We start from the raw sequence: 18,972 nt of genomic DNA on the forward strand, positions 1-18,972 counted from the left end.
TGGACTTTGGTTGACTTGCCCGATGATCGGCAAGCCATAGAGAATAAATGGATCTTCAAGAAGAAGACTGACGCTGATGGTAATATTACTATCTACAAAGCTCGACTTTTTGCGAAAGGTTTTCGACAAGTTCAAGGAGTTGACTGCGATGAGACCTTCTCACCAATAGCGATGCTTAAGTCTGTCCAAATCATGTTAGCAATTGCCGCATTTTATGATTATGAAATCTGGCAAATGGACGTCAAAACTGCATTCCTTAATGGATTTCTTAAAGAAGAGTTGTATATGATGCAACCAGAAGGTTTTGTCGATCCCAAAGGTGCTAACAAAGTGTGTAAGCTCCAGCGATCCATTTATTGACTGGTGCAAGCATCTCGGAGTTGGAATATATGTTTCGATGAAGTGATCAAAGCATATGGTTTTATACAGACTTTTGGAGAAGCATGTATTTACAAGGAAGTGAGCGGGAGCTCTGTAGCATTTCTAATATTATATGTGGATGACATATTGTTGATTGGAAATGATATAGAATTTCTGGATAGCATAAAAGGGTACTTGAATAAGAGTTTTTCAATGAAAGACCTCGGTGAAGCTACTTATATATTGGGCATCAAGATCTATACAGATAGATCAAGACGCTTAATTGGAATTTCACAAAGCACATACCTTGATAAAGTTTTGAAGAAGTTCAAAATGGATCACTCAAAGAAAGGGTTCTTACCTGTGTTACAAGGTGTGAAGTTGAGTCAGACTCAATTCCCGACCACTGCAGAAGATAGAGAGAAAATGAAAGTCATTCCCTATACCTCAGCCATAGGTTCTATCATGTATGCAATGCTGTGTACCAGACCTGATGTGTGCCTTGCTATAAGTTTAGCAGGGAGGAACCAAAGTAATCCAGGAGTGGATCACTGCACAGCAGCCAAGAACATCCTAAAATACCTGAAAAGAACTAAGGATATGCTTCTCATTTATGGAGGTGACAAAGAGCTCGTCGTAAATGGTTACGTCGATGCTAGCTTTAACATCGATATAGATGACTCTAAGTCACAAACCAGATACGTATTTATATTGAATGGTGGAGCTGTCAGTTGGTGCAGTTCCAAGCAAAGCGTCGTGGCGGGATCTACGTGTGAAGTGGAGTACATAGCTGCTTCGAAAGCAGCAAATGAAGGATGTCGGTGTACTAGAGTAGGGGTACCCTAGTATCCCGAACTTGTGCACGGGTAGTCGCAGCATCCCGCGGCAAGGCTTGCCGGGTGACCGCCAAGGTCCTCCGTGGTTCCTTTGGAGCCATTCAAGAACAAAGTATCCAAGCCAAGGAGACAAGACCCCGGCAAGAGGAGCTTGCGGGGAAGGCCAACCAAGGCACCTCAAGGAACTTGCCGCGACGCGCCACGCGTCCCGGCAAGGCCCGGTGAGCGACAAGCTCCCGGACGCGACAAGACAACAACCGCGGCAAGGCACTTGCCGCGGCAAGCCACCACTCTGTGCCCGCGCTCCAGCACATCCACCAACGTGTCGCTCTGGGACCCTTCCGGGCGTACGTGGCGGGAGGCTGTGCAGCCAGGGGTGCGCGGTGGCAAGCGGCGCTGACAAGATTACCATCGTGGCAAGCGGTGGCGTCCCTGGCGGTCCCTTTTGCACTGTTTAGGCGACGCAGACGGGCATTTAATGCCCTTGTCCCCTGCCGTCAGGGTTAGGTATGATACACTATAGCAGGTAGCTGTACCAACCACAACACCTTTCCATTTTTACCCTTGACTACGTTGCCACCTGTCGGTGACCCCTTGAGCATATAAAAGGAGGCCCATGCGCAATGTAGAGGGGGGTTGGCTGGTTAGGAGAAAGAGAACACTCACGCTCGGTCTCGTTAGCTGCTGGAGTGTGCTGTAGCACTCCGCGCTCCCGAGCAAGAACTCAATACAAACCACAAAGCAGGAGTAGGGTTTTACGCATCCGTGCGGCCCGAACCTGGGTAAACTGCTCGTGTGCTTCGCCTCGATCCGCTCTTCGCGCGACCTCCGCCCCCGCCGAACCGAAAGGGACTCAGTCCGCCGGTCCCATAGGTGCTCGTGGATTAGAACCCCGACATCTTTGGCGCGCCAGGTAGGGGGCGTCGAGGTTGTGTGAACCAGATCCGGCGTTCACGCGCGCTAGATTTTCATCATCTTCATCGACATGCCACCGAAGAAGAAGCCTTCGGAGGCGGCTGCTCCGTCCGCGCCGAACCCACCATCGCCGGAGCAAACGGCTGATGGGGCAGGCGCCGGCGGAAGAACGGGCGTCGACGAGGGAGCTCATGGTGCTTCCAGGTCCAAGGACAAGGCTGCGCTGCCCATCGGCGGCGTAGCCGGCTCCCACAATGACCGGGCGCACTCCAAGACCTCGGCGTCCGTGCATGCACCGTGCCCATCTCAGGAGGCGCGGGACCGACAGCGTCATGGTGCTCACAGTACCATGCGTTTGCTGGACCAAGATCAAGCTGGTGGATCTCGGAGTGCTCAAGACCAGCATGCACGCCAACATGCTGGCACGAGCGAGGCACGATCGCTGGACGGGATACTGCTCCTTCTAACACAGTTAGAAGTCCGAGCATATCCCACTCCTCGCACCGTTCGCCACCGCCACCCGCCACTCCAGCAGAAGCTTTGGCGCGAGCTCAACTGCTCCTGAACTACCCTTCAACGGCAGACAAGATCGACGACTGGAGGGCCACCATTCAGAGTCTCATCGGCTTCGCCAACGGCAACGCCCAACGGCAGCCGAGCACGTCGCAGCCGCGGCAAGTCGGCCAGGCACAAGCCGGTGGCGACAAGACCGGTGGGGGTGCAACCACTGTGCACTCTCCGCCCCGAAGGCCAAGATCGCCGACTCGCCGGATCCACCTCGACAGCGACTCCACCGCGTCATCAGATCCACGAGCTCGTCGCGATCAGCGCCAAGTTCTTCACGAACGACAGCAAGAAGATGCTCGTACTCGCATCGAGCGCCGAAGAGAAGCGCGACGTCAATCGGACCAGCGCGCTGGGCCCTCTATCGACATGCATGCGCCAGGGGAACCAGGCGGCCTGCCGTACGCGGTAGGTTGCCCTGCGTTTACTCATGAGCTGCGGCAAGTCCAGTGGCCCAGCATGAAGAATTTCAAGCCAGACGTACCAGAGAAGTACGACGGCAAGTCACATCCGTCGGAGTTCCTCAACATCTACACCATCGCGGTGCAGGCTGCCGGGGGGTGGGATGACAAGATCCTTGCCAACTACTTCCCGCGGGTGCTCAAGCCCAACGTCAGGTCCTGGCTCATGCACTTGCCGGACAACTCCATATCCTCCTGGGCAGACCTATGCCATCAGTTTGTTGGCGCCTTTACAGGCGGCCACAAACCTCATGGCCAAGAGAGTGACCTTCATCTGCTCGCCCAGAAGGAAGGAGAGCCCCTGCGCAAGTACATCCAGAGATTCAGCCGTGTACAGCACAACATCCCAGATGTCCACCCTGCCGCGGTCATCAGCGTGTTCCATCAGAACGTGCGTAACCGCAGGATGCGGGAGGAGATGGCGATGTGCAAGATCAGAGACGTCAGTGAGCTGTATGCCCTGGCTGACAAGTGTGCATGTGCTGAGGAAGGCAGGAAACTCCCCGGAGAGAATACAGGAGCAGAAGGATCTGACAGCGAAGATGCTGCCCCGGCAAAGAAAAACCGGCAGCGGAACAACAGGAAGAAGAAAGGCAAAGATGTGCTAGTCGTTGAGCAGTCCGGCAACGAAGGTGGCGCCAATAAAGCCAAAGTTGGTAGCTCCGGCAAGGAGATTGCCACATGCGCCAACTGCCAGGCTGTGGCGGTCACCGACAAGCAGTACTGCAAGATCCACCGCACCAAGGGCCATGACCTCCAGAGCTGCAAGAAGGTGGAACAGCTTGTCCAGCAGCAAAAGGCTGAGTACGAGCGATGCGACAAGGAGAGGGCCCAAGGAGGCGTTGGAGAATCCAGCAAGAAGCGTGCCGGCCGGGGAGGACGCCGCGGCAAGGAGACAGACCTCCCCGCGGCCGCGACAAGGATGAAGACGACGACGACGACGAAGACATGGATGATGTCGAGACCAGTGAGCAGGAGTTCCAAAAAGCCACAGAGGTCTTGTGCGTTGACGGCGGTGCTTCTCTGCATACTTCGCACCGCCAACTCAAGCAGTGGGTGCGGGAAGTCAATGCGGCAGAACCGCCTGTCGAGTCACGCAAGCTTCTGAAATGGTCCATCACGCCTATCATCTTTGATATTGAGGACCACCCTGATCGCACAACTGCGGTCGGGTGCTTGCCGATGTTGGTTTCACCAACTATCCGCAACCTCAAGGTCACTAAGATGCTAGTTGACGGCGGGGCCGGCTTGAATCTGATCTCCTCCGCTGTACTCCAGAAACTCCAGATCCCTGACAGCGAGCTTGAAGAGACCGGCACATTCCAAGGAATCAAGCCGGGAAGGAGCAAGCCGAAGGGGAAGGTCACGTTGCCAGTGACATTTGGCAGCGAGCTGAACTTCAGGACTGAGAGGGTCACTTTTGACGTTGCCGATTTTCCATTGCCTTACAATGGGATACTCGGCCGTCCAGCACTCGCCAAGTTCATGGCAGCCTCTCACTACGCATACAACATGCTGAAGATGCCAGGCCCGATAAGCGTCATCTCTGCCCCTGGCGACAAGAAGGATGCTCTTATCTGCGCCGACAAGATCTACCGGGAAGCGGCAGCCGCAACAGACCGCAAGTCACTTGCTGTTGAAGCTCCCGGGGGGAAGAAGACCAAGTCCGGCAAGAGTTCTGATGCCCACTCCGGCAAGCGCACCTCTTCGGAGTGCTGCGCTGCCGTCGAGGACGCACCATCGAGCTCCACCGGCAAGTATAAGAAAACAATGGCAGCTCCGCCAGAAACCAAGAAGGTGTCCGCCAAGGAGGACAGCACTGGTGGTACCTTCACCGTCAGCGCCACTCTCGACCCTAAATAGGAAAGCGCGCTCATTGCTTTCCTGCGGGCGAATGTCGACGTGTTCGCGTGGCAACCGTCCGACATCCCCGGTGTTCCCAAGAAAGTAATTGAGCACCATCTTGCCGTTTGTCCTCATGCGCGGCCCGTCAAGCAGAAAGTCAGGAAGCAAGCAGTGGAGCGCCAAGAATTCATTGCAGAAGAGATCAAGAAGTTGGAAGCAGCATGCCTTGTTAGAGGAGTACTCCATCCCACGTGGTTGGCCAATCCTGTAATCGTGCGCAAGGCAAACGGGAAATGGAGACTTTGTATCGACTTTACCGATGTTAACAAAGCCTGTCCCAAAGACCCATTTCCTTTGCCGCGCATTGACCAGATTGTTGACTCCATGGCCGGATGTGATTTGCTTTCATTTCTTGATGCATACTCAGGATACCATCAGATCTTCATGGCAGAAGAGGATGAGGAGAAAACCGCACTCATCACTCCATGTGGCACGTACTGTTTTATACGGATGCCTTTCGGTTTGAAAAATGCAGGTTCAACATTTGCAAGAGTAGTTCATGTCGCTCTAGAGCCACAAATGCACAGAAATGTAGAAGCCTACATGGATGACATAGTGGTCAAGAGCAAGGACAAGGCAACTCTGATTCAAGATTTAGACGAGACTTTTGCAAATCTGCGCAAGATCAACCTCAAGCTCAACCCCGAGAAGTGTGTGTTTGGAGTCCCCTCCGGCAAGCTTCTCGGGTTCTTCGTGTCTCAGCGGGGAATCGAAGCCAATCCCGACAAGATCAAGGCCATTGAGCAGATTGAGGCACCAAAGCGTGTCAAGGATGTACGAAGACTTGCCGGTTGCGTGGCTGCTCTCAGCAGGTTTATCTCTAAGTCTGCTGAGCGCGCCCTGCCGTTTTTCAAAATATTGAAAAAGGCAGGTCCAATGAAATGGACTCCGGAAGCGGAGGCTGCGCTGCAGGACTTGAAGAGATACCTGTCCTCCACTCCAATACTTGTTGCACCTAAGCCACAAGAGAAGTTGCTGCTGTATATAGCGGCAACCAATCAAGTGGTTAGTGCTGCATTAGTAGTGGAGAGGGAGGCGGATGACGAGCCAGCAACCACGGCAGACGCATCCAGCGACAAGCAGGGGGCTTCCCCGGCAAGCTCTGGTCCCGACAAGGATGGATCTGCGCAGACGCGCGAGGAGATACAGAAGAGAATGGTGCAGCGCCCAGTTTACTTTGTCAGTTCCCTTCTACAGGGGGCTAGGTCAAGGTACTCTGGTGTGCAGAAATTGCTTTTCGGCCTTCTCGTGGCCTCGAGAAAGCTGCGCCATTACTTCCAAGCACATGAAATCACAGTTGTCACTCGCTTTCCGCTGAAGAGGATACTACAGAATCCAGAAGCGACAGGCAGGATTGTTGAGTGGGCACTGGAACTGTCAAGCTTTGGCCTCAAGTTTGAGAGTACTTCAACTATCCAAAGCAGAGCATTGGCAGAATTCATAGCAGAATGGACGCCAACACCAGACGAAGAAATTCCAGAAACGAGCATCCCCGTCAAAGAAGCAAGCACAGAGTGGCTGATGTACTTTGATGGTGCCTTTTCGCTGCAAGGCGCCGGCGCTGGCGTGCTGCTTGTCGCACCCACCGGAGAGCACCTCAAGTACGTAGTCTAGATGCACTTTCCCAAGGAGCAAGCAACAAACAATACTGCAGAGTATGAAGGCTTGCTTGCCGGTCTCAGGATCGCGACAGACCTTAGGATCAAGAAGCTCATTGTCAGGGGTGACTCGCAGCTTGTCGACCGCCAAGTGAACAAGAGCTATCAGAGTCCGTTGATGGAAGCTTACGTCGACGAAGTGAGAAAGCTAGAAGAGCACTTTGACGGCCTACAGATGGAGCATGTTCCAAGAGCTCAGAACGCCATTGCCGATGGCCTATCAAAGTGCGCCGCACATAAGTTACCTGTGGAACCAGGGATCTTTGTGCTCAAGCTGACTCAACTGTCCGTAACACCATCAACTGGACAGAGCAAGAAGAGGAAGTTGATTTCTGGTGACTATTTGCCGGCAGAGCTTCCTGAAGCCGCCGCCAAGAAAGTCCCCAAGATCAACGCCAAGAGCGCTGAGGAGCAGTCTGCTCCGGCAAGCCCCAGGGTTTGTTCCGTTGAAGCAAAAGCTCCCGACAAGTTTTGCTCCGGCACACTTGGGGGGGAACGTCAAGCTCCGGCAGAGCCGCAGGTTCTCGCCGTAGAAGCGGACGTTCCCGCAGCAACACATTCGCCTTGCGCTAAGGAGAAGTCTGCTCCGGCAAGCCCCAGGGTTTGTTCCGTCGAAGCAGAAGCTCCCGACAAGTTTTGCTCCGGCAAACTTGCCGGGGAACGTCAAGCTCCGGCAGAGCCGCAGGTTCTCGCCGTAGAAGTGGATGTTCCCGCAGCAGCAGATTCGCCTTTAGTCCTTGTTGTTGAGCCGCAAGCTCCAGCATGGGCGCAGCAGATTGTCCGTTTCCTTCAGACAGGAGAACTTCCCGAAGAGCAAGAAGAAGCGGAAAGAGTAGCCCGGCAGTCAAGTATGTACCAGTTTGTCGATAAGACACTGTACAGAAGAAGACTGAACGGTGTGAAATTGAAGTGTATTCACCGGGAAGACGGACAAAAGCTGTTGGCAGAGATACATGGGGGCATACATGGTCACCACATTGGCGCAAGAGCCCTTGCCGGCAAAGCATTCCGTCAAGGTTTCTTTTGGCTGACAGCCCTCCAGGATGCAACTGCACAAGTAACCAAGTGTGAAGCGTGCCAGTTCCATTCCAAGCAGATACACCAACCAGCTCAAGCTCTCCAGACAATCCCTTTATCCTGGCCATTTTCGGTCTGGGGGCTCGACATCCTCGGCCCCTTTCCCCGAGCAGTCGGGAGCTTTGAGTACTTGTATGTTGCAATCGACAAGTTCACAAAGTGGCCGGAAGTGGAACCAGTGAGGAAGGTGACAGCACAGTCAGCAGTCAAGTTCTTCAGGTCGATTGTTTGCCGCTTCGGGATCCCTAACAGGATAATCACCGACAATGGTACGCAATTCACGAGCCGCACCTTCATGCAGTACGTCCAAGATCTTGGCGCCAAGGTCTGCTTCGCTTTTGTTGCTCACCCGAGAAGCAACGGTCAAGCGGAGAGGGCAAATGCTGAAGTGCTACGCGGGCTCAAGACCAGAACTTTCGACAGGCTGCACAAGTGCGGAAGAAACTGGATCGAGGAGCTGCCGGTGGTTCTTTGGTCGATCAGGACGACGCCAAATCGAGCCACTGGCCAGACACCTTTCGCTCTAGTCTATGGAGCAGAGGCAGTTATCCCACGGAACTCGTATACGGGTCACCTCGAGTGCTCGCTTATGATGAGCTTGAGCAAGAGCAGCTGCGACAAGATGACGCGCTGCTCCTTGAGGAAGACCGTCTTCAGGCTGCTGTGCGAGCTGCTCGCTACCAGCAAGCTTTGCGCCGCTACCATAGCCACAAAGTTAATGCCAGAAGTCTCGAGGAAGGTGACCTTGTTCTTCGGCGTGTTCAGTCCGCCAAGAATTCCAACAAGTTGACACCGAAGTGGGAAGGCCCTTACCGGGTGAAACGAGTCACTAGGCCTGGCTCTGTCTGCCTTGAGACCGAAGATGCCATTTCGGTGAGCAACTCCTGGAACATTGAGCATCTTCGTAAATTTTACCCGTAAGGCGCGGTTGCCGGAACGGAACCTGTTCCGGCAACCACCTTTTGTACAAGTCTTGCCGCTGTTGCATGTAATCCTTTGTACAAAGCCGGGCGCAGACCCCGTGCATAAGTAAAGCTCATGTGCTCCGCACATCTTGTCAATTTTATGCTTTCTATTTATTGCATATGTGATCTGACACTTTGTGCAGCACCTACTCCCTGGTAAGCAATAACGAGCCGTAAGGCTCCATATCTTTATTTTCTCTTCTTTCTTTTTTCTCAAGGAAAGGAAGGTCCCCTCGCCCACAAGTTTACCGGGGGGAAAGGAGAAGATAATGGTATGGACCAGGCGCCGTTCAAGAAAGTCTCGCCTTACCGGGAAGCAAGCAACAGAAAAGCTAAGTTGCCAAAGTTTGAGCAATCAGATTTTTTAAAATTTTAAGTTATTTCCCTTGAACGACCGCACTTTGTATGGAAAACCTGTGCGCGGAGGAACCAACTCGTAGCTAGTTGCGCCCTTACTTTGTTTCGAGTCCGCTCAACAACTTAAGTGAGCTGCAACTAGTTGCGACAAGGTTTCTTGTCGGTAGCGGCACCGCCAGCAAGCTGCTGACGTCCCGCACTCAGCGCTCGCGGCTCGGGTGCCTACACCGGCAAGTTCCCTAAAAGCGTAGGGCAAAGACATACAAAGGGAGGAATCAAGTAAAGGGAATAACATTGCAATCATTACCCAGAATAGAGTTATATTGCAAGATAGCTTGTCGCGACTCTAACAGATTGTTTTCATAACATGACAAACAGCGACAAGAAAAGAAGAAGCGGGCGGCCTAGTCTACGCGAGCGCCCTCGATCCTCTTGATCCCGCTCACCTTGTCCACAATGGGTGCGACAAGGGTCTTGAGCGCCTCCAGATCAGCATCCGGCGGCAGGGTCTTGAGGACGTTGGTGAGGTTGAGGCCCGGATTGCGGAAGGCCACCTTCACCAACACTTTTTGAAGAGCTCCCGCGCAGATCTTGCGCGACTCGTCGGCCAGCTGCTTTGGGATCCTCTCCCGGAGTCGCTGGAGGGCCGTCGCCACGCCTTTGAAGAACAAGACAAGCTTGGCGCTGGGTTGGAGGTTCTCGTCGGGGGGATACCCGAGATCCTCCATCCCCAGCTGCGCCAGCTCCCTGTCAATGTCTGTGGCAGCAATCACAAGACTCTCCGTCCAGTGCTCCACAGTCTCCCTGAAAGCATTCTGGGTGGCGGCAGCACTCTCCAGCAGCGCCTTGTCGGCCCTGATTTCCTCCTTCAAGGCTGCCTCCTGCTTCTTGGCGCTGCCCAGAGTCTTGGTCAAAGTGGTTAGCTTCAACTCAAGATCCACGTTGGAGACCTTGGCGGCGCTGAGCTCTTTGCCCTTCTCGGCGAGATCGGCCTCCAGCTGCGCCACCTTCGTCTCCAGCTTCCTCTTGGCGGCCTCAGCGGCCGCGGCAGCATCCTCCGCTTGCTTGAGGGCTCCGCCAAGCTTCTCCTCGCGCGCGGCAAGCTCCTCCTCGTGGGCGTCAAGATTGACCTTCCGCTGCGCCAGCTCGCCCTCCTCCGCAGATAACTTCACAGCGGCAAGCCGCTGTTGCTCTTCGACTTCAGCTTTCTCGAGGAGGAAGGCCTTCTGCGCTTCGTCGAGTTGCTCCCGCTCATCTGCTAAGGACCGACGAGCTTCCTGATGGAAGCCCCGGAGCTCCTCCGCGCGCTTCTCGATGCATGCTCCCGCCTTCGCGACAAGCGCCTCGCGGGACTCCAGCTTGGCTTGCCGCGCGCGGTAGAGCGACAGCAGCTTCCGCAGCAGCCGCTCCTCCTCAGGCTCGTTGCTGCTGCTGCTTGGCGCATCAACCACCATCAACCCAGCGGAGGCGAGCACTTCCCCGTCGAAGATCTCTCCCTCGACCGGCGCCCTGGAGCTTGACGCCCAGGGAAGGTTGATGAAGACGTCGTCGCCGGCCTTCAAATAGACGCCTGGCTGGGGCTCCTCGGAGCTTGGCGCTGCGGCATCGGTGGATGGGTCGGCGGTCGGTGTAGCGCCTGGCGCTCCTGCGGCCTCAGGGCCGTCAGTACAATCGCCAGACCCCTCGCCAGTTGCTGCGGCGGCAGCCTTGGCGGCCTCGGCGCCGGCGAGATCGTCAGCGCCGGCTGCTCCTTCGGCAGCAACCTCGGTCTCCATCTGCTCCATAGCGGATGGGCTTGACGGCCGGAAAGGGGAGAAGAGTCAAGCAAAATCCAACAAAAACCCAAGAACAAGAACCCAAGGGAAGCCTTGAAGCGAAGGGATTACCTGTGCCGGGTTCTGCAGTCGTGGTCTCCGTCGTCGGGGGGCCGTTGGTGCTGTTCCTTGCCGGAGAACCCTCCCTTGCCGGAGACCTCTCCCCTACCGGAAAGCCCTCCCTTGCCGGGGGATTCTCCCTTGGCTCTTGGTGGGGCTGCTCTGCTCCTGCACAAACCAACAATCAAATATCAGCAAAGAAAGAGTACCCATGCGCACCTCACAGCGGAAAGCAAACCATATACTTACGCTGGGGGCTGCTTTGGAGGAAAGTTGCCGGGTCCGGCAAGGTTGTCTCGGGCGCTCCCCCTGCTGTCGCAGTGGGTTCGTCCTTGATGACGATCACCGGGACCTTGGCTCTCTTTGCTGCTCTCTGGGCCAGAGTCCTAATGAGGAACAAGTTCAGAGTGAAGCAAGTGAGATACAAGATAATACAGCAAGAATTGAAGAACTACAAGTACAACAAGAAATCTTACTCTTCTTCTTCTTTCGCGTCGGAGCTGAACGCGGAGAAGTCAAAGTCTGGCTCACGACCGGCGCGAGGAGGCGGAGGAGTAGCTTCCCTTGGCCGCTTGGCGGGAGCAGTGGCGGCGGTCTGAGACGACCCCGCTCTGGCTGGATTAGAAGCGGTGGTCCCGGAGGGCCCCGCTCCGGTTGCCGTCGTAGCGTGGGGTGCTCCCGCAGCAATGGTACTTGTCGCGGTCGAGCGTGTCACGCGGCGCGGCGACTGTTGCCTCGCCTGCCGCTCCGCCGCGTCACCGGCCTTGCGGAGACGCCTTCTTGGTGGGGATGGAGGCTCTGCTTGCGGCGAGCTGCCTGAAGATGAGGAGGAAGAGGAGTTGATGTCCAGCGAGCTGCTCGTATCCTTGGCGGGCTCGCTCGGCTCGGCGTCACGCCCGGCAAGCTCCTTCTTGCCGGCGGGCTCCCCTCGCTCGGCACGGCTTGCCGCCTCTGCTGCATCTGCCTCCTCCACGGTGAATCCAAATTCGCCCGCGGCTGCGGCAGCCGCCGCCTCTTCCAGCCTAGTGGCGATGAGCGCCATTTCCGCATGGGTGGTGTCGCAGGTGAGGCTGTCCTTCTCGTCAGGACGAATCGGCACTTCTACCAAGCCATCAAAGAATTGCTGCACGACGTCGTCCTCAGGCTCTTGCCAAGTTGGCACAATTCCATGCGAGTCGCACAGCGGCATCATTGCACGGATGCGGTCAAGCGCGGAGTTGTTGCACAGCGGAACGACGCCCCCCGGCAACCTGAACACTTCGGGGTGTTGGGGGTCATACTTGAACAGCTCCTGGAGCATCGCGTTGAGCTCCAGAACAGTGAAGTTGAAGTTGAGGCCCGGCCGCAGCCTCATGATATCCGCCGCGTTCTTGAACTCCCAGGCAGGTCTCCTCCGTTCCTGCAGGGGGGCGATGCGGCGGCGAAGAAAATCTGCGCCAACAGCGCCTACAGTGAGCCTGGCAAGCCTGAGGCGCAGGATCCGGGTGACAGCAATCTTCAACCTGTCGTCTTTCGGGGCCACGTCACTCCAATCGCTGCCGCGTGCTACTGGGGTTTGGCGCCGGGTGGTGAAGGGCTGCGGGTTCTCCTCGTCAATCCAGCACCAGTCTTCTCTCCACTCCTCCCACTTGCCGCGGAATTCTCCCTCCAGATAAGTTTCCTTCTTGCCAGCCCTTGAGATCTAGGCGATTCCGCCGGATAAAGGCTCTCCTCTCTCTACTCGGGGTATAAAGAAGTGGCGAAAGAGGGCTACATTGGGATGGACTCCGACAAAGTTTTTGCAGAGATGTGCGAAAACTGCCATGGTCAGAACGGCATTCGGGGTGAAGTCAAGGAGGTGGAATCCGTAGGTATTCATGATATCGCAGAAGAACTCAGAGAAGGGCGGGCAGAGCCCGCAGTAGAAGAACAAGGCGAAGAATGGGTATCCGTTTGGGGCCTTCTTCCAAGCGGCGCTGGGGAGTACCTTCATGCGCAGATGCGCGCGTGTCTCCGTCGACCAGAAGAGGTAGTAGTTCTCCCTCAGCTCCTTCACGGCAAGCTTGGGGGGGAAGACGGCCCGCTCCTTCCGTAGCGCCGCGAGCTGCTGCGCCTCGGTCGACTTCACGACCTTCCCCTTGTCGGCTTTTGGATCCATGGCGGAAGTGATGGAGGGGGTCGACGGCGTTGGTGGTGCTGGTGGCGATGGGGGGCGGAGCGCTGCTCTCTCACAGCTTTCGGAAGGCGAGGGAGCGGCGGAGATTTCCGAGATTGGAGCAGCAACGGGCGAATGGGCGAACTTCCCCTGTTTCCCCTGCTTATAAAGAGGGAGGGGGCGGACGTTCCGCATTTCCAAATAAAGAAACCACCCACGATCTCTCCCACGACACCGCATTCAACGCGTGCCGTTCGGGGAGGGCGCGGTGGATACGGAGAGAGATACGGCGTAACCTAGGCCGCGCGTGCCCGTGCCCTGTTTTGGGCCTGGCCCAATAGCGCTCGGCACCGTGTATGGCCCAGGCCAGGGGGCTCCTGTCGGTGTACTAGAGTAGGGGTACCCTAGTATCCCGAACTTGTGCACGGGCAGTCGCAGCATCCCGCGGCAAGGCTTGCCGGGTGACCGCCAAGATCCTCCGTGGTTCCTTTGGAGCCATTCAAGAACAAAGTATCCAAGCCAAGGAGACAAGACCCCGGCAAGAGGAGCTTGCCGGGAAGGCCAACCAAGGCACCTCAAGGAACTTGCCGCGACGCACCACGCGTCCCGGCAAGGCCCGGTGAGCGACAAGCTCCTGGACGCGACAAGATAACAACCGCGGCAAGGCACTTGCCGCGGCAAGCCACCACTCTGTGCCCGTGCTCCAGCACATCCACCAACGTGTCGCTCTGGGACCCTTCCGGGCGTACGTGGCGGGAGGCTGTGCAGCCAGGGGTGCGCGGTGGCAAGCGGCACTGACAAGATTACCATCGTGGCAAGCGGTGGCGTCCCTGGCGGTCCCTTTTGCACTGTTTAGGCGACGTAGACGGGCATTTAATGCCCTTGTCCCCTGCCGTCAGGGTTAGGTATGATACACTGTAGCAGGTAGCTGTACCAACCACAACACCTTTCCATTTTTACCCTTGACTACGTTGCCACCTGTCGGTGACCCCTTGAGCATATAAAAGGAGGCCCATGCACAACGTAGAGGGGGGTTGGCTGGTTAGGAGAAAGAGAACACTCACGCTCGGTCTCGTTAGCTGCTGGAGTGTGCTGTAGCACTCCGCGCTCCCGAGCAAGAACTCAATACAAACCACAAAGCAGGAGTAGGGTTTTACGCATCCGTGCAGCCCGAACCTGGGTAAACTGCTCGTGTGCTTCGCCTCGATCCGCTCTTCGCGCGACCTCCGCCCCCGCCGAACCGAAAGGGACTCGGTCCGCCGGTCCCATAGGTGCTCGTGGATTGAACCCCGGCAAAGGAGTTTGGATGAAGGAGTTCATATCCGATCTAGGTGTAATACCTAGTGCATCGGGTTCAATGAAAATCTTTTGTGACAATACTGGAGCAATTGCCTTAGTGAAGGAACCCAGATTTCACAAGAGAACCAAACACATCAAGAGACACTTCAACTCCATCCGTGAGCAAGTCAAGGAGGTAGACATAGAGATTTGCAAAATACACACGGATCTGAATGTGGCAGATCCATTGACTAAGCCTCTTCCACAAGCAAAACATGATCAACGCCAAGACTCCATGGGTGTTAGAATCATTACAATGTAATCTAGATTATTGACTCTAGTGCAAGTGGTTGACTGAAGGAAATATGCCCTAGAGGCAATAGTAAAGTTGTTATTTATATTTCCTTATATCATGACAAATGTTTATTATTCATGCTACAATTGTATTAACAGGAAACTTGATACATATGTGAATGCATAGACAAAACACAGTGTCCCTAGTATGCCTCTACTAGACTAGTACGAGTTGTCCGTGACCGTGGACTCGGCTATCGATAGATTATACACTCTACAGAGGTAGCACGCTGTACCCACACCACGGAACCCATGGCCTCGCACTCCCATTCGGGTGGACCAACGGAATTCCGACAAAACCCTTCCATTGCCATGACACTCTCCCGGCCACTCCGACCCAATCCCCAACGGGCTAGTCATGGGTGGCCCCGTGTCTACCGAAGACACACCGACCACCGTGGTGGCCAAAACAATCCCACTCGGGGACCCGGTACCAAAATCTCAACAACGGGCACACAAGGTTATGCCTGCTTACCGGGCCAGGGTAAGCACGCCCATAACCTTCCCTAGTTGGAGGCACCGACCAGAGACATGTCAATGGACCGAATCAAGGCCTTCCCACAAAGGCAAATGTGGTTGCACTGGGATAATGTCAATTCAGCGGCACCATGACCCAGTCAACAATATATTCAAGTTGAGTTATATTCAGGTTCAACTTAAAATGAAAATGACCGGTGTCATAACATGCCATGAAATGCAATACTACATATGCATCGTATAATACAAAAATGACTGTTGTCAACCATATTCACACTAAGCATAAGCATCAACAACTTATCTTACTTTCCTGGTCTCACTTTAACAATATATTTTTCAGCAAGTAACATTATTTTCTCATGCAAGAAAATAACTTTGATTAATTCCTCATATGCATAGCAAAGATTCTACCATCATCACCTCAACAAATCCTAATTTCTTTACCAATCAAGTTAAGTTGAAACATTCTGGAAATTAAGTAAAATGGCTACACCAGCACTAAACAGGATATATTCTAGCAAATTTAACTATTTATTTATGCAAGAAAATAACTTTAAGAAATTATTCATACACATAACAACTCATTTTATGATTACCATAATTAGATCTTAGCCTCTTTACCAACTAAACTAGTTTCAAGGTTCTGTAAATCAAGCATAATACCAGCACACACTTTAATAGCATATAAATAACATAATAGTTATTTAAAATGCATGGATTAGTCATTCAATTCAAGTAAGAAATTCATCAATATTGAAATGGCACCATGAAAATGTTGTTGTGGCTTACCTTAGTGCACATGAGGTTCACAAGCCTTGTGGTGATCCTCAAGAAAAGGCTCACCCTCTGAAAATAATTTTAAACACAAGAAGAAAATATCAAGAACTCTTCTGAAAATCACCAGAAATTCTAGACAGCTCAGAAAAATCTCCTTTTTTGTGAGTTGCTAGATTTCCTTGCAAAGAAAATAATGCAAAAAGAATCAATTCATTTGGACTTATGGTTGAAAAGTTATGGCTGTTTGAAGCTATCTGGAATTGAATGGAATTTGAATTTAAATTAACCGACTAGGGGGGGGGGTGACGTCGAAGGCGTAAAGCCTCAGGGCGCCACCACTGTACCGCTTCACGCGCGTATAGAGTGGCTGACTAGCGGGCCCCGCTAGTCAGGTGAGAAGGAGGGGAGAAGGAAACAAGGGAAGGTCACGGCTTCGCCGGAGCTCTCGCCGGCGACGAGGGCTCCTTGGCCAAAACTAGAGGGAGGGATCGAGAGAGGGGCTTGAGGCGCACCTGCCCGTACCCGTAGCATAGCTAGGGACGGTCGGACAGCGTCGGAATCTTCCTCGCAAACGGAGGCAGAGGGCGGGGGTCACCGAAGATGAAGAAGACGGCGAGCAGAGGCAGCTCCAGGGGCTCCAGGGGGAAGGGATGGCTTCTGTGGAGAGAGGCGGAGGCCCTGGAAGGATCGCCCTGGCCTGGGAGGGGCTGGAGCTACTGCGACGACCAGACGGATCGCCGGCGAGCTCGAGCTTGAGGAAGGTGGCCCGCGGCCTGCCCGGCCGGGCTACGGCTTCCTACGCGTTTGTGTGGTGTGTGGGAGTGGTGGATGGTGCTCAAGGAGGCTGGGGGCGGCTCCATTTTTAGGCGAGCGGAGAGGGGGGTTCGGGCTCCGTCGGTGGACACCTGTCCACGGCGCCCGACGACGAGCGGCGTCAGTGAGAGGGGGAGAAGGTGACGCAGCTCACGCGGGAACTATGGGCGAGCGGGGACGAGCACATGAACGAGGAGATGGCGACGAGCACAATGCGCACTGCACTGTTGGGTTGGCCGGACCGTGCCCATGCTCGCCGCGGCGAGCTCTGGCGTCGGCTATCGCCAGGGAGGAGTAAATGGCGATGAGACGATGATGGTGGCGTGGTTTGGCACGCTTAGGTAGGTGGGGAAGCGAGCACGTGAGCAACAGAGGCTCGGGCGCGTCACAGAGCGCGTCGGCTGCATGCCAACACGCTTGGACGAACGCGGTCACCGCGTGAACTATGACCTCATGCCGACCTAAGCCCAAACTCCATGTCTGGAATGTTGTTTGTGGTAGTTTTGAATATTACCACACCTTGGTTTGGCTCCAGGTGCAGTAGAGAAGATTTCACACGCCAGGTAAGCTTCTGATCAGTAATTTTGAGGTGTTACTGAGGTTAAATGGCTGGGAGTTGGGGGCTGTGCTTTGGAGGCTATCCATCATCTACTAAGGTGATGATTCACAAGAAAATTCAGGCACAGGGGAGCAAGTAAAATGGTAGTTGCTGTAGAAACCACCATTTCTGTCCAGAGCAGAAAATATTTTCTGTAGCAAAAATATTCCAAAAAGTGATGAAATATTTTTGCTTAGGAAGGTGACCTAGGGTTCAAAGAATATTTGGGAATTTTCTCAGATTTTTGTGGGCCATAAAAATGAGGGTTGCTTTGGAGCTCATTGAACTAGCTAGGGTTTTAGAGAAGAAAATGAATATTTTTCATTTAAGAAAAACATTCCCAAGATTATTTTGAGATGGATCAGAAGGGGAATGATGATTAGAGAGGGGAATGATGCACTTGGGTGAAAGCCAAGGGTACCCAAGTGTTTAAGTCCATATGAAAAGATTCAGAAACCCCAACTTTCAAAATAAATCCAAATGAAAATCAGGCAAATAAGAGAGGGCAAAATTAGGCTGTCACAAACCTCCCCCACTTAGAATGAATCTCGTCCTCGAGATTCGGTTGCTTGGGAAAACCACTCTGGATAATGAGCCCTTAGGAATTCTTTCCGTTCCCAAGTTGATTCTGACTCTGTGTGATGCTCTCACTGAACCTTGTAAAATTTTCTCACTTTACTGCGAGTGACCCTTTCCATATGATCCAAAATTCTATGCGGTCTTTCTTCATAGGTAAAATCATTTGCCAACTCTACCTCAGCCATAGCAGTCCTTTTCTCAGGTGGGGATATGCAACGGCTTAGTTGTGAAACATGAAACACGTTATGCACGTCTGCCAATTCAGCGGGTAGTTCCAACTGATATGCAATAGTACCCACTCGGGACATAACCGGGAATGGACCAATAAACCTGGGTGCCAACTTTCCACGGGTCTGAAATCTCTTGACTCCTTTCATAGGGGTGACTCGGAGGTATACGTGTTCTCCGGGTTCAAAATTGATCTGTCTGTGCTTTGCATCATAATAACTTTTCTGTCGAGATTTGGCCAATTGCAATCTATCTCTGATTTCCTTAACTTGCTTCTCAGCTTCCATCATGAGATCTGTTCCGAAGATACGGCTATCTCCAGTTTGAGACCAATTTAATGGAGTGCAGCACTTATGGCCATACAGAGATTCATAGGGTGACATCTTTAGACTGGTCTGGAAGAGTCAATACAGGTGCGGTTGTCAGCCGTATCTTTAGCTCATTAAAACTTTTCTCATAGTCCTCCGTCCATTCAAACTTATTATCCTTTTTGAGAAGCTCCGTCATGGGTTTAGAAATCTTGGAAAACCCTTTAATGAAACGACGGTAATATCCAGCTAATCCGAGAATACTCCGGATCCGTGTCACTGTTGTGGGCGGCAACCAATCGAGCACATCTTTTACTTTACTCGGCTCCATGGCTATACCCTCAACGGATAGTACATGTCCGAGAAACCCAACTTGCTTGAGCCAAAACTCACATTTACTGAATTTGGCGTAAAGCTGATGGTCGCGGAGTCGTTGTAGCACTGCTCGGAGGTG

The sequence above is a fragment of the Triticum dicoccoides genome, chromosome 5A, assembly GCF_002162155.2.
Source record: "Triticum dicoccoides isolate Atlit2015 ecotype Zavitan chromosome 5A, WEW_v2.0, whole genome shotgun sequence".
Taxonomy (NCBI): Eukaryota; Viridiplantae; Streptophyta; class Magnoliopsida; order Poales; family Poaceae; genus Triticum; species Triticum dicoccoides.